The 15,766-nt window shown below is 53.9% G+C and overlaps 1 protein-coding gene and 1 long non-coding RNA gene across 3 annotated transcripts in view; one reads left to right on the plus strand and one right to left on the minus strand.

The window, feature by feature from the left end:
- Nucleotides 1-15,766, minus strand: part of BCOR (BCL6 corepressor) — a 116,213-nt gene that overhangs the window by 73,609 nt on the left and 26,838 nt on the right. Inside the window, exon 1 of one of the 2 annotated variants that reach the window (XM_082378046.1) lies at nt 13,598-13,713. The exons of the other annotated variant lie outside the window; for it this stretch is intronic. The gene's annotated coding sequence lies outside the window, so the exon portion shown is untranslated. Of the gene's footprint in view, nt 1-13,597; nt 13,714-15,766 lie in introns of those variants that run through there. 2 annotated transcript variants of the gene reach the window in all.
- LOC309620893 lies at nt 538-12,039 on the plus strand. The gene is made up of 3 exons (XR_014239718.1): nt 538-2,870; nt 10,048-10,152; nt 11,067-12,039. It is a non-coding gene; the product is annotated as an uncharacterized lncRNA (long non-coding RNA).

Below are 15,766 nucleotides of genomic sequence, written 5' to 3' on the forward strand. Positions count from 1 at the left end.
AGCACTTCAAAGATATCTCACTTAATCCTCATCACAACCCCATCAGATACCGTGGCAGTTTTAAACAGGTCCGTGGGTCATTTGACACTCTTCCCATCAAGAGGTGAGGGTGGTGATCCCACTCCTAGAAATCTGGGTGGGCTCATGACTGCTCTGAATGCAACAGAAGTGATGCTGTGAGACTTCTAAGGCCAAGTCAGAAAAGGCCATGCAGCTTCCTCCTGGCTTTCTGGGGCACCCATTCTGGGACAAGTCAAAAAGAAGTCATGGCGGGCTTCCCTGGTGGTGCAGTGGTTAAGAATCCGCCTGCCAATGCAGGGGACACGGGTTCGATCCCTGGTCTGGGAAGATCCCACATGCCACGGAGCAACTGGGCCCGTGAGCCACAACTACTGAGCCTGTGCGTCTGGAGCCTGTGCTCCGCAACAAGAGAGGCCGTGATAGTGAGAGGCCCGCGCACCACGATGAAGAGTGGCCCCCACTTGCTGCAACTAGAGAAAAAAGCCCTCACATGGAAACGAAGACCCAACACAGCCATAATTAAATTAAATTAAATTAAATTAAATTAAAAAAAAAAAAAAAAAAAGAAGTCATGGCCATGCTGGGGAGTCACAGGTAGATGCCCCAGTTTACAGCCCAGCTGAGCTCCCAGACAATGGCCAGCAACAACTGGTAGCCGCGTGGGCGTGCCATCTCGGACATCCCTCAGATGGCTGCAGCCCCTGTTGATACCTGACTGTAACGCCCAAAAAGAACCACCCGGCTGAGCCCTTCCAAGAACTCCTGACCCACAGAGTTGTGACCGAAATAAAACAGTTGTTTTAAGGGGCAAAGTAATTTGTTGATAAATTACCTACCAACAAATCTGGGGTAATTTTTGCACCAAAACCAGATCCATAGTGAGGTTCCCACTTCACAGAAGAGGAAACTGAGGCTCAGGGGGGTTGAGTGCCTTGTCCATGGTCACACGCCTGGTAAGTGGAAGAGTTAAGACTCAAACTCTGCCTCTCTCAATCCAAACTCTATCACAGCCCCTCCTCACATGCCCCCTGACATTGTCTCACTTCCTAGAAGAGAACATTCTTTTCAGAATCAATTAGTTTCCAAACCTGGCTGTGCATCAGCGTCAACTGTGGTGAGAGGTGAAGATAGAGATTTCCAGGTCCCACCCCAGGTCTAAGGAGTAAGGCCAGGACACTGCATTCTACGCTGACACCCCAGGTGATACTGAGACCATTGGTGAGTGAACCAAGCAGCAGGCCCCGCTGCTCAGCCAGGTTATCAGAGAGAATTAGAGGGGACCAGCAAGCTTTTCTTCAAAATATACCCAGTGTCAGGACACCACTCACCACATGTGCTCATCTGAGTCAATTGAGACTTTCTTGATCTTACCATCTGAGAAGTCTTCTCCGGCCCCACACAACTAAGAGACAAAACCTAACGGTCATGTATCTGATCAATAAGCACATCGTAGGCAACTGGTGTGTGAGAACACCTCGCTAGACACCGTGGTCCGTCCAAGAACTTACAACTGAGCTGAGGAGATAAGGTGTAACCGAACAAACAAAGGATAAGTTTTGTGGCTGTGACGATAAGCACAAAGGCATCTGGGAGATTTCAACTTAAAGGTAGTCTGGGAGGGCTCTGTGGAGGAGGTGTGCCTGGAGCTGGGCGTCAAGGTGAGCAAGGAGATCACTCCAGGTGGGGGATCCAGGAGCTGAGTCTCCCTCAGGGAGCAGAGCGGGCAAGAGGGTGTGGGTGGGCAGTGGGAAGCCTGGGGCTGTCGGGCAGGTGTGCTTGTGTCATATGGAAACCACTGTAGAGCAGGACCAGACTGGTGGTGGTTGGGAGGGTGGGAGAGGGAATTTGAGGCTCGATCCAGATTTTTATTTTCTCAGTTTCCAAAAGCTACTGTCATTAAAGATCAAGGACCACATTTCAGCTTTTCCTGAAAAGTAAAAGAAAACCATGTGCTTTTATTTCCCAGGGCATCAGCTAACATTTTCCCCAGGATGGTTTTACGGGAGACACTTGGGAGAATTTTCAAGGAAGAAAAATCCTTTGTTTCTGCCCTTTAGGAGCTTGAAATCTCATAGGGTCCACCAGAATGCCTAAAAGGAAAGAGAAAATTCCAAGTGCTGGCAAGGAGAATTCTCCTATTCAGTTCTGGGAATATAAACTGGCATGACCACTTTGGAAAAGGTTTGGCACCATCTATGAAAGCTGAACACAGGCCCAGCGACTCAGCTTGTGGGTATACAGACACCCAGCAGAAACGTGTCCATCTATTCACTAGAAGGCATGAACATAAGTGTTCATAGTGGCACTATTAGGAATAGCCCCAAAGCAAAACTGCCCAAGTACCCATCAACAGGAGAATAGCGGAGAAATAAAATGTGGTGTATTCATACCATGGAATAGTACACAGCAAAGAGAATGAGTGAACCATCCAGCACACACTACGGATGGATCTTATAAGCACAGCGTGGAGCAAGAGAAACCAGACACACAAAAATTTCATATTGTAGATTCCGTTTCTATAAAGTACCAAATCAGGCAACGCTAATCATGCTATTAGAAGTTAGGTTAGCAGTTATCTCTGGGGCCGTAGTACTTGGAAGGGGGCACGAGATGTTTCCTGATCTGGGCACTGGATATATGGGTGTGTTCATCAAGCCCGACGCTAATGATCTGTGTGCTCTTCTGCACAGCTATTTTGCGTCAATAAAAACGAAATCATTACCATTGTCATCGTCATCATCTGATGGGGAATGAAGGCAGAAGGCACAGAAGGGCCTCTGGGATAGAGTTGCGAAGAGATTTACATGGAGAGTGACAAAGAAACAAAGCCGAGGGACGTTCCGACATGGGTAAGTTCAAGATGGACCCAGTTAAATCAAGCAAAGTTGTCAGTGAAATCAGAGAGCAAGTTGCAGTTTCAGGAGTGCCCGACACGCTCCATAATGGCGGCTGGTCTAAGAGGCGATTACATCCAGCTGGTCCCCTCTCCAGACCTAGGCTAGGATTAGTTACAGAAGACGGATCACCTCACACACCTTTGGAGACAGGAGGCAGAATTCCCCCAAATAAGAGATGGGATGGTCCGAATCCTCATGGGGCCCCACCATTAAACATCTGCCCCAACACTCCATTCTCTCTGCTTACAAGATGTAAATCTCGATGCTGCCACCTTGAATTTTTATACAGTGGATTCCTTTGATTGGGATCACTTTGGGCAAAGGTGATTATACTCCATTAGCTGTCGGAATCAATTGAACAGCGAGCTTTCCTTCCTAAAGGGAAGGGCCAGTTTCCAGTACTTGGCTTACTGCAGAGCCCTGGAGGAATTCATTGAAGGGAGGCCCGATTTTAAACAACATCACTTTTTGAAGAGACATTAGGCATCCCTCCCACACTATTCAAGGATGGCATGAGAAAGGCAGGGCAGGATGGGGGGGAAAGGAGCTGTAAGAAAGAGCTGGAATTTTCTACCTATTCCCTTAAACAATCAATGCATGAAGAAGGCCTGTCCTAGACAGCCAGTGAGACTAGCTAGAATGTCTACTTGGTAGTAGAGTGAGGTCCAGTGGTGACACTTCCTGGGTCTTACTCCAGATTTGTGTCACTCCAAGACATGCTCAGAGGCCAGCAAGGACACTTGCTAGGTCTCGGGTCTCCTCTGGTTTTTCCCACCTACACCCCCATCCTTATGTAAGAAACCCAGGCAAGAAGAAAGGTCTGCATCATGGTGTTGTTTCTCAGCATTGGGATGGCCTGTGGTCCATCTTCCCAGGTTTCCTGAGGTTGGCGGCCATGATTCAGAAGCCTCTGGTCTCATAATAAACCACCTCAGGGATGTGAATGTGTAATTATTGCATGGATTTAATGTAATCTAAAACAGAGGATTCCAGCAAAGGCAGTCATATCATTTTTTTTTTAACTTTTTTTTTTGTTTTTAATTTTTATTCATTTATTTATTTATTTATTTATGGCTGTGTTGGGTCTTTGTTTGTGTGCGATGGCTTTCTCTAGTTGTGGCAAGTGGGGGCCATTCTTCAGCGCGGTGTGCGGGCCTCTCATTATCGCGGCCTCTCTTGTTGCGGAGCACAGGCTCCAGACGCGCAGGCTCAGTAATTGTGGCTCACGGGCCTAGTTGCTCCGCGGCATGTGGGATCTTCCCAGACCAGGGCTCGAACCCGTGTCCCCTGCATTGGCAGGCAGATTCTCAACCACTGCGCCACCAGGGAAGCCCCATATCATTTCATATACGTATTTGTATATATAAATGTCTCAGCTAGAGATACATAGTTTTGGTTTGAACCATCTGTTTCAGATTGCATTACTGTTCCCAGATCTTCACCCCACCCTATATCCACGCCCTTTGCCACGTGACTTTACAGTTCATCCCTCTAGAGGTGGAGTGGCCCCCCCCACCCCATTGATGTCAGGCCACGAATGTCCCTCAGCCGGTGGAATGTAAGCAGAAGTAACAGTGTACAAGCTCTGAGTCTAGGACTTGAGTCATTGCATTTCTACTCTACCCTCTTGCACTTCTGCTATTGCCAGGAGGCCGTGTCCCAAGTAGCCCGTTCGTCCTTGGAGGATGAGAGACCCATGGAGCAGAATGGACCCAACCCACACTTGCAGTCAAGCCCAGTCGGGCACAGTCTAGGTCAGCTAACCACAGGGGATCCACAGACACGGATGTGAGAACGAAATGCTTACTGATGTCAACTACTAAGTCTGGGGGTAGTAGCTCGTTATACAGCATAATTGCAGCAAGCGTGGACTGATATTCCACCTGAGCACTTTATTCCATCAATGCACGATCTGCCATCTAGAAGAACATCTCATTTCTCTCCCCTTACCCCCTGTTTTTTTTGACCATGCTGTGCAGCATGTGCGTTTTAGTTCCCAGAGCAGGGATTGAACCCACACCCCCTGCATTGGAAGCGTGGAGTCTTAACCACTGGACCGCCAGGGAAGTCCCTCCCCTTACCCTTCTTAATTCTTCATAGATTTATCATAACCTGAAATGTTTTATATATATATATAAACATTTATATATATATATATATATGGCTCATGCACTTATTGTTTCTCAAGTAAAACAAAGTTTTATTATGGCCAAGATACTGTTTTGTTCCCTGCTGTAAACGCCCAAAGCCCTAGTAGGAGCGTGGCAGGTGTTAAATAATTATGTACGGAATGGATGGATAGTCCTTTTTGCCTTCAATTAATATGCCTCTTGTCTAATTTGTGTTCCTCTGTGAAGCTCAACGACGTGGTGATAGGCAAAGTTGAGGAAGAAGAAAACATTTTGTGCAGAAAAAAAAATCTGTGAGCAGATCGCCGGATATTGTCCCTGATGAGGGGTGAGGGATTTTTTCCTCAAGGAGCCGCTCCCCGTGGTCAGGGCCCTCAGAAACCACAGCAGGCCTCCAGAACTGTGACAAGTCAGCAGGTGGCTTGGCCAGCGCCATCCAATGGAACCACGACACTGCTAAGTTTTTGTGGCCCATCTCAGGGGCTGTCCTCAGCCTTAGGAGGTTTGTGTGTGTCGGTTCACTGGGGGGAACTTCAAAGGGACTGATGTGGCTTCCAAGAGCCGTCAGGACATTTGACTCCCTGGCATTGGGCCAGCATCACACGTTAATTAAATTATATGGCAGAAACACCACAATGTCAAGGTCAGACATTACAGCCGTCAAAGCCTAACATTAGGCGCAGTATTTTATAGCACAGAGCAAAGTATACCTTTAAACAAATTTCCTTATCTCTCCCGTGTCGTCTCTTGCCTCTGGCTCGTCAGACATCTGCCATTCGACGCTGCCCATGTGAAGAGCATCCTGGACAACTTTGTCTGAGGGTCCTTAAGACCCTCTCTGGCTTGTCAGATGCGGGGGTGGGGGGGGTGGTTCCTGGGATCGTACCCACTTGCCCCGTCTGACCCTCAACTTGGGCCTGAAACGGGCCTTTGTGAGCCTGGAACTCCCTGAGGGAGAAGGATGTATTCTTCCTGGCTTTGTCCCGAAAGTAAATGCTAGTTCTTTCTTCGAAGATGGTTCTATCAGCAGGGAAGCAACTAGCCAGGCTAGAAAATGGGGAGGAAAAAAAAAAAAAAAAAAGGCTTTCCCTCCAAATGTCTTTTTAATAAGCACGGCTAGAAACTCTTCATGAGTGTGGAAACTGTCCAGGGGAAGCCCCCGGCTCCGAGCAGAGCTGAGCCAGGGCAATTCTCTCAGGCTGGGAAGGATTATGAAGCCACATTCTGGGTTTCCTCCGGCCTCTCTCGCGGTTACTGATGAAAACTGGGAGGCCATGAACTCAGGGCCAAATGACTCACGTGCAATCACCGAAGCAAAGCTGATACCAAATGTGTTTGTCTTGTCTCCCCAGTACCTGTTAAGCACCTTCTATATGCCAGGCACTATTTTACTTGCTTTATCTCCATAAACTAACTTAATTCTCCCAACATTATGAAATCTGTTGTTTTATCTGCCCACCCCTCCATTTTATAGACAGGCAAAGTGAGGCACTGAGAGCAATTGCCCAAGGCCACACTGAGAGCAATTGCCTAAGGCCACGCAGCTGGTCAAGTGGCCGAGCCAGGTTTGGAAGGAACCAGGGCAGACTGGCTGTGCCCTACCAGCTACTGTGTTGTCTTGGCTATTGAATCCCAGAAACCTCCCACGAGCCAAGCGCAGTGATAAGGTGCTGGGGGCTATGCGGGGAGCACCCTGTACAAGCAATGTATCCATGAGGGCCTAAGTAACATTTTAAGATAAAGTTAAATTAATTCAGATCTTTGAAGGGGTTTTGAATTCTTTCCAAGGGTAGGAGTGTTGAATAAATACAGTGCTTTCAAAAACCTGCCTTCCTATATGGGTGTTCATTGTACTTGTTCTTTACATTTTTCTGTGGGTTTTGGATTTTTTTTCAAAATAAAATTTAAATGTTTTAAAAAGAATTAGCTTTGGGCTTCCCTGGTGGCACAGTGGTTAAGAATCCGCTTGCCAATGCAGGGGACACGGGTTCGAGCCCTGGTCCGGGGAGATCCCACATGTCACGGAGCAACTAAGCCCGTGCGCCACAACTACTGAGCCTGCGCTCTGGAGCCCGCGAGCCACAACTACTGAGCCCTCGTGCCACAACTACTGAAGCCCACGCGCCTAGAGCCCGCGCTCCGCAACAAGAGAAGCCACCGCAATGAGAAGCCCGCGCACAGCAACGAAGAGCAGCCCCCGCTCGCCGCAAGTAGAGAAAGCCCGCGCGCAGCAACGAAGACCGAACGCAGCCAAAAATAATAAGTAAAACAAATAAATTAAAAATAAATAAATAAAAAGAATTAGCTTTAATAGACTATCTTGGGGGGTTTCCCTGGTGGTCCAGTGGTTAAGATTTCACGCTTCCACTGCAGGGGGCACGGGTTCGATTCCTGGTCAGGGAACTAAGATCCTGCATGCTGTGGGGCAAGGCCAAAATTTTTTTAAAAAAGAAAATAGACTATGTTGGGGAGGGTAAGCAAGAAACCGGGAGCAGTGATTGCCTATAGAGAGGCAGCCTGGGTGGCTGAAGAACGGTGTGGTGGGACGGCGGAGAGGCGCCCCTTGATATTCTCGGAATTTTGTGCCACAGGCAGGTGTTATCCGTAGCATCTGCCGTGCACGTGACATCGTCTGGGTGGAACCTCAGGAAAGAAAGTGCAGAACTCCCGGTTCCCAAGTCCCTATCCAGCAGGCTGGCTGCTCAGAGTGTGGGGGAATCTTTGGTTATCCAGCTGTAAGTGGAAAGTGGGCAGAAACACTCCATCCACTCTTTGGCTTGAAAAATATAAGCTTGAGGAGGAAAATCAAGGGCAGCTTTCTGCCGGCTTTGGGTACTTCTGAGCACAGGGAGGTTTTCAGCCACATGGGGCTTAAATCTCTCGGGGAGACTGTAAGTTCTCTAAGGAGGGGCCCAGAGCCTGGTAGCCTGGGGTCTCCCCCAGCCACCCCCAACAGTCGCAGGCACCGTGCTCAACAGACAGAAGGGGCTCTATGCAGTGCTTGTGGAATGAATGAGCCGTGCTCACCTTCGGACAGGGTCCAGCTGGCCCGATACTCTCCCCGTGATATGTATGGGTACCTCTTGGGGCCTGGATGTCACACTTATCGCGAGTTAGCAGTGCTTCCCAGCCTTGACACACATAGAACGTGATGATATTTTTACGACGCACAAGGGTAAACAGCGACGAAGTGTTCACAACAGCCGCACTTGGCTGCTCAAGGCCTGAAGCTACCCCCGCCCCTGCCAGACCCACCGGGCCACCCCAAGGGTCTGGCCCACTGGCAACCCCGTCGCTCTTGGCAAGCTCTGGGCGGAGGGCTGCAGGGGCCATTCGCTGGCTGTCTGGAGCTAGCCACCTAGATGAGGAGAGGGCGGGCCGAGGGCACTGCTAAGGGGCAGCAGGGTTTCCTGGGGTTTGGGCTAGGTGCGAGGGTGTGCCCCGGGCTGGGGGGCGACGTGGGCCTGAGTGGTGGGCTGGACGGGGCAGGCTGCCAGCTCCAGCTGGCCCGCGGCCAGGAAGTCTGACTGAACTTGGGCCAGCCCTGTTGGCCCACAGACTCTGTAAGCTGAACTGCTCCAGCGCTCCTGGGCCTTTGTTTTCGCTTCCCCACCGCTCTCCCTTAGTGTTTAGGAATGTGCTTTGAAGGTTCCAGCGTGTTTCGCCTCTGCTTAGAGAAACCAAGAGCAGAGGCTGGGCGGAGGCCAGATGGCTGCAGGGAGGGCACCTGTGATCACACTGCGAGCGCCCCAAGGGGCAGGTGGAATCCAGGGGGCGCAGAGCGGGGGGCGGGGGCACTTAAGCCAGCCCCCTTTCTCTGCTGGAAGACTGTTTCCAGTGCTAAACCTTGGAGAGTCTCGGGTTTATTTTGTTAAGGGAGGCGGTATTCCCTTACCAGCTCCCCCAGAGAGCCTCCATTTATCCAGGAGCCTTTGGGGGGTAAGCTACACTCTCGTATTTGTCCAGAGCAAGAGAGAGAGCTGCAAGTAGTGCTCGAGCTAGAAAAGTTGCCTCCTCCGTTCGCACGAGACTCACTTTCCCGGCCTGCCTTGGGAAACGCCGGCAGGCCCTCTGACTACAGCGGAGTGAAAGGCCCTGGTCTAAATGGCCTCTCTCGCACCTCCACCCCTGGGAGAGTGGCCTCATGTCCAGGCAGCCCTCCCGTAAACCTCACTGTGGCCCTTCGAGTGGCCGGCCAGCTTCCTTCTTCCCCAGTCCCCTCGCCCACCGTCCTTCATGGCCTGTGTTACCCCCTACTCACCTGCTCGGGCCTTTGAGGGCCCCTAGCACTGTGGTCTCGTAGGCCCAGCACAGCGCTTTGCACACAGCAAGCGCTTAACAAATGCTATGTTGCAAAAATACCTGGGCTCTGCAGTGACCAAGATCACCCTGGGTCCCTCTCTAACCAGAAGTCCTCTTCCTCCTCTGATTCCCAAAGCAGGGAGCTCTGGGTTCTGGTCCTACTTTTGGCACTGATGTGTCACCTTGAGCTAGCGTTGTCACGCTCTGAACCGATTTCCTCAGCTGGACTAAATGGGGGCTCAATCAAAGCCCTGGCAGCTATGCTCTGAGATCTGCGCGCACTCCTGTTTTCCCAGCTGTTGCTTTAAGCCCTGGTCTGGCCATTTCCGTCCTGCCAGGGCTCAGGTCTTAGTGGGGTCCCTGGCCTTCGGCTGAGGATGCTTCCTGTGCTTTTCCACGGTCCGTTTAGCTTCACAACATACACACCTGGTCCTTGGGCTCCTGACACCACGTCTGCTCCTTTCTGTCCTCACAGCCAGTTATACAGCTCCAGCTCCCACGTGCGACGGGGCCGTGGCACATGAGCAATAACTCCAATGCCACAAGGGCACCCGAGTCATTTTTCTGCAGCTAGCATTGTCTGTTTGGAGCTACGGAAGACCTCCCTCCTGCCTGGTGGTGACACAGGCCCTGTTTAGTTATGTGTGGGCTCTGGATTTTTTTTTTTCTTCCTCATTTCCATGTCTCCTTGATTTCAGCACGAGAGTTAAATGTGCACTCAGGGGCTCTGCCGAGGATAAACAGAGAGTGTGATCGGGGGATCCCTTCCTGTCTCTCTCAGAAGATTCACTTTCTCTGCCCAGGTAATGACCGCCTCCCCTCCCACCCCACCCCACCCCACCCCACCCCAGCTTCCTCTCAGCCTTCGTATATTTAGTGCACGTTGCCCTGGATAGAGTTTAATTAGGCACCAATGCACCCAGGGGCAAGGACCCAGGCCCCCTCTCGGGCTGAGCAAATGGGGCCCAGCCCAGGCGCAGGAACCTGCAGCCAGCCTCCCCCCTGGCTGGTAAGTGATGGGCTGCCAGCAGGTAGAGGAGGCTGTCCATTCTCAGCTAATGATCGCCTTAGGCGCCAAGTGATGGAATATCCAGGCGGGCTGGCGAGCTGCAGGGTGCGGCCAGGGACAATTGTATGGACCAGTTTAATAGGGCTGGGGCGGGGTGGGGGGAGGAATGGCAGAAGGAAAGCTCCGTGCGTGCGTGTGCTTGCGTGTGTGCTTGCGTGTGTGTGTGTGTGTGTGTGTGTGTGTGTGTGTGTGTGTGTGTGTCCTGGTCTCTTTTCTCTCTCCTCCCCGCTGCCTTTCCCTCGTTCTTGCTCTCGCTTTCGGTTTTCTGTTCTGTTTCTAGCCCACGCCAGTTGAAATTAGAAAGGTCTCTGCATTCATTTATTTGTTTTAATAAAGACAGCGTTTTTAAGCAGCATATTTGCAGCAATTGAGTGCTGAACTAAACACCAAGCCAACTAAATGTGTTAGGGGGAAATGAAAAGTCAGTTTACAAGAAACATATAATTAATACGTTCTCTGACTTTCCCTAAGCCTTTGTCTGGCTGAGGACAAGACAGAGGGACCATGATCAACTTTAATAAAATGAAAGATGGTATTGAGGCAAAAGGAGAACAAAAAAGTTTGGAGTAGGAAACAGTCCTCAAGAGGGGATTCTTGAGTTAATAATAAATGTTTTAAAAAATGAATCTTTTCTTGCCTTATTTTTAGTCAACAGCCATTTTCTCCTTCTAACTACAAAGGCTCCAGAAGGCTCTAGTTTGTACTGTACCTGTTAACAGTGACTGAAGCTGAGACCTGGAGGGGGTAGGGGGAAGATGGTACAAGGAACCGGCAAGAGATGCATGGGACTTTCCAGAGGCTGATATACCCAGGATAATGGAAATTACTGTTGCACAACACCAGAATCTTCACGTGGCCTGACTTCCAATAAACTGTTCCCCTCCTCACACCTTGGAGAAAGTGAAATGAGACATTAGACTTTCAATAATCTCATATGGTGATGATCAATCAAAACCCAGAGGAGAAGTCCAATTTATAGAAACTGTATCTGCTTCACTGGGCGGCTGAAACCAGGGAGCTGATAAGAACACCGTGCTCGCCTTTGATGTGTGAAGTTGCCCCAAAATGACAAATGCCAAAAAAACCCAACCCAAACACTGCCTGTACACATGGGGGCTTTTCAAAGGGAGAGGGTGCTCGGGAGAGGCCCATGCCGCTGCAGATCACTGTAGCGAAGCACATGTACAGGCCGCATAAAAACAATTTATTTGTATTATCTTTTGGCTATTTTAAGTTGGCCTTTCCATCTTTCCTGTTTGTATTATCGCAAATGAAGTTTATTTGCTGAATTAACTTTTAATGGATCCTCTACTTTATTCTTCAAAGTTGGCTTCTAGGAATTGGGCCTTTTTAGTCCGGACCCCTCTCGCCTTTGTGACCAGCTCTCACCGCTCACCCCCATTCCAATCCTGGAGGTGAAGGGCTCTGCCTCTGTTAACTCCTTGCCTGCTGGTGTCTTTTCTCTGTAGCTACTAATCACCTCCTTTTGATCATTGTCAAGTTCTCAGGTTGAAGGAAGGAGAAAGGACCTCTTGACCATTCTGGCTGGCTTTCCACATGAGCCTGAAAATGTCGACAAATTTGAAACATCTGCCGGTCTGCTTTGGTCTGATTGCTAAAATATGCCGACCCCAAGCCCCCTCCCCCCCCGCCCCTTTTAATCTGTTTCATATTCACAAATTAAGCATTTAGTCTGGGTAATAAATCAGGGCGGTTTACGAGGCTCACACGAGACAAACAAGCGAGTAGGGCGCAACACAAGCCCCTGGAAGCGGCGTGCGCGGAGCTGCCAGGAGTCGGGAGCTCCACGCGCTCGAACGCGGAGAGCAGCCCTGGCGCGCCCTGACATGCCGCCAGCACCCACACTTTGGCTGGTCCCCGAGCGGGCGGAGCGGAGGGGTGCAGAGCAGCAGCCCCAGCCTGGGCCCACACCCTCCAACCTCCCGCGCGAACCCGCGGCGCCCGGCCCGCCTCAGCTCTGGGCAACTCGGCGCCCCCGCCCTGCCAGGGAGGGGCCACTGGCAAAGGCGACGGCCTCAGCCAGCACACACCCTGTGGTGGGCCCATTAAGCCTCTCCCAGCCGAGAAGCCGAGAAAGCTGGATGCCCCTCCCCCACCTCTTCCATCCGGCTGGGCTCAGCCTTAAAGATCCCAGGCCCACAGTCGCAAGCAGTACGAAGGATCCCCCTCCACATCCACGAGTGACCTCCACTGAGCCTGGGCTCGAGGCACCGCCGCCTCCCCCCCACCCCCAATCTCTCCGCGTTGCCTCCTCCCAGGTTTTGGTCCCAGCAGCCACAAAGCTACTTTCCGATTCAAAAGGGGGGGGGGCGGGCGGGGGAAGGGCTCTCCTTTAGAGTGCATCAAGGCTTAAGAGAGGCATGGGGAGGGGAGCAAAGGCACAAACAGGGCTCAGGGCCCCGCTGCAGAGACCCCCGTCCGGGCTTTAGCGACCACCCAAACTCAGGGGGCTTCAACCTGTGCGTTTCCCCCCCTCCCCTGTGCATCAGGAAGAAGCGGACCTGGACCGGGGGTCTCGGACCAGTCCCAGCCTAGGACCTCGGGAGACCCTGAAGGGGAGAGTGGCTCCAGGTCACCTCGTCCGAGCCTCCGTCGCCGTGCCACGCTCAAGTTCCCTATCGATTGGCGTTCTCAAACGCTATCGTGGGACGCGGCGGCAGAGAACGGAGGGCGGGAAATCGGGAAGCCGGAACCTGCAGCCCACCCCGGACCAGGGCGGGGTGGGGGGGAGGAATAGGAACAATTCCCCCATCTCGCAACACAGTACACGCATCGCCCTTCCTCTCTTCTCCCAGCACACATTCCGACTGCGAAAGCCATTACCGCCGGCGCGCGAGAGACTTTTTAAATATTTACAGCCCGCTCTCCGCACGGTAGCCTGATCCATCTTGTGGGCGCGGAGGCGGGGCGCGGGGCTCAGCTCCGGGGGAGGTGCGGAGCCGGGGCGGGGGGCTCCAGCCGCCTCCCCCGGCGGCCCGCGGGTCCGCCCGGAGCTCCCCACCTTGTCCTCCCCACCAGGTGGGGAGGGGGCCGGAGACTGCGCGCAGCGCGCCCGGGGCCCTGCCAGGGCCTGAGCAGGCGGGGGGCAGCGTCCGGGAGGAGGGAGGGCCGGGAGGCTGATTTAAAGGTTCTCACCGGGAAGCTAGCGAGGCACAGACCTGAGAGCCGCCGCGCGGTGAAATCCGAGGAGCTCTCTTGGCGAGGAGGGGCTGTCAGAGGCCATTTATCTCTCGCCAGAGTGGAGGCTCGGCTCCCACACCGCCCGCGAGTAACAATGGCAGCGATCAGCAGCTCTGCACGCGCTTCAGTGCATGAATGGATTGCGGAAGATGCCTGCGCTCCTCTCGGCTCAGGCGGCTCTCGGAGCGCCCCCTCCCCGCCCGCCGCCCCCGCCCCGCCGGCCTCCTCCGGCCGGAGAACGCGCGGTGCGCCTCTGGGTTCGCGAGTCCGGTCACTCTCACCCCGACCCCCCGCCGCCCTTCCCCCTGCCGCCGTTCCCAGGGCCCTGGCACCTTGCCACCGCGAGTCATTAGGGGCTGAAACTTGACACAAGCCTTCCCGACGCAGACACCCCCGCCAGCCCCCTCCCCCCTTCGCTCCCCTCGCGGCAAGTTTACTTTCAAGGAGTTGGACGGTGTTTCCGCCTCAGAGACCGCCCGCGCACGGGTCCCAGGGGGAGGGGGCGGGCTCGGAAGGGTGTCTTCACCTGCCCCACGGCCTAGGGTGTTCGCAGGCCCCCGGCTGGCCCCCAGCCCCAGCGTCCAAGGCCCGCGCCCCCTCCTCCTCCCTTTGTGGCGGCTAATCCACCGAGAGTCCCTGCGATCCGCACATGCACACGCACTTCGGGCACCGCCACCCGGACCCACACGTCCGGCCAACTTTCGTGTCAGCGGCATAGCCGTGTACTCAAATTCTCAGAGGCTTACAGTCTCGAGAGTTCGCAGAACGCCACAGACGGCGCGAGGTCGGCCGCAGAAGTGGTTCCCTTTAACTCTGCAAAGTAGGTCTCATAAAAGTCCCCCTCCAGTTGCTGCCTAGGGCTGGGAGCAACGAGGAGCGCAGTGAGGGATACTCCGAGCCCTCTTGGGTTTGCTTTCGGGGAGCTAAACCAGAACCTCGGCATGTTTCAGTCCCGGAGGTCGCCGAGCCCCGGACGCTGCAGCCTGGCGCGGGGGAGGGGGCGCCAGGGGTGCGCACTCGCAGCGATCCGAGGGCAGTGCCAAGTAGCCCGCGAGAAGAGGCCAAGCTGAGCCTGGGTTGAGGGAAGGCGGTCACACACGTGCGCAAAGAGCGAGGCAGCGTAAAAGCTGAGACGCACTCGGAGAGGCAGAGCGCGACCGGCCGACCCAGGAGACTGGCGAGGGCAGGCGAGAAGTTGGCAGCGAAACAAAGCGGGAGGAGAGAGCCAGGGAGGCTCAGCCGCAGACCCGGAAACGCAGGCAGCAGCAGATGCCCGAGCCCCGACGCGGAGGCGTGCGCAGCCAGGCCCTGCCTGGCACCCCCCGGTTTGCGCGCCCAGGGACGCCGGCGCGGACTCCCGGCAGGGCCTACTGCCAGAGCTGGTCTCTGTTGGGCCTGGGCTGGCTCGGCGAGTCAGCTTGGACCTTCCCAGCAGATGGTGGGGTCCACGGAGTGGGCTTAAATGATAGGTACCCCTCTGGTCCCCGCCCCTCCCTGACCCCCGGACAAAGGTATGGGTTTGAGGAGCTCCGCACTTTCTCAAGGCAAGAGTGCAGCCCTCGAGTCTCCACCCTGGGGGGCCTCTGGCAACTGCTTATCTGACTTGGAGGCGCTGGGAGGCCGCCACCCTCGACCGAATTGACATTCCAACTTCCCGATCGCAAGACCCCTACGGCAAAGCCCACGCCCTGACTTTCCAACAATCGGGAATCAAGACTGGACTTCCCGCCAGGAGGAACAGCGTCATGTGAGAAGAGACCCCCAGCCTCAAGTTCGCCGCCGCTCCCTCCCATCCCACCCCCACTGGGCCAGCAGCGCCCCCTACTCACTGATCCTCCCCACTTCTCCCCCCCGCTGGCTCCGCAGCCCGGGGCAGCAAGCCGCGGAGCGCACCTCTCCTCCTCGAATGAAGCTGAGCGCTTTCCCGCGGCTGTTGGCTTGGCGGCACACTGGCTGTACCCACCCCCACCGCGCGCGCGCGCGCACACACACACACACACACACACACACACACACACACGAGTCGTTCTCGCCCTTCCTGTCTCCCTGCCGGGCGTCCTCGAAACCTAACTGCACAGCCTGAGTGCAGAGCCCCGGCAGAGTGGGGAGCCCGGGAGACCAAGCGGAGGTGGCCAGGGGAGAGGAGG

The sequence above is a fragment of the Balaenoptera borealis genome (assembly GCF_965194805.1).
Source record: "Balaenoptera borealis genome assembly, chromosome: X".
Taxonomy (NCBI): domain Eukaryota; kingdom Metazoa; phylum Chordata; class Mammalia; order Artiodactyla; family Balaenopteridae; genus Balaenoptera; species Balaenoptera borealis.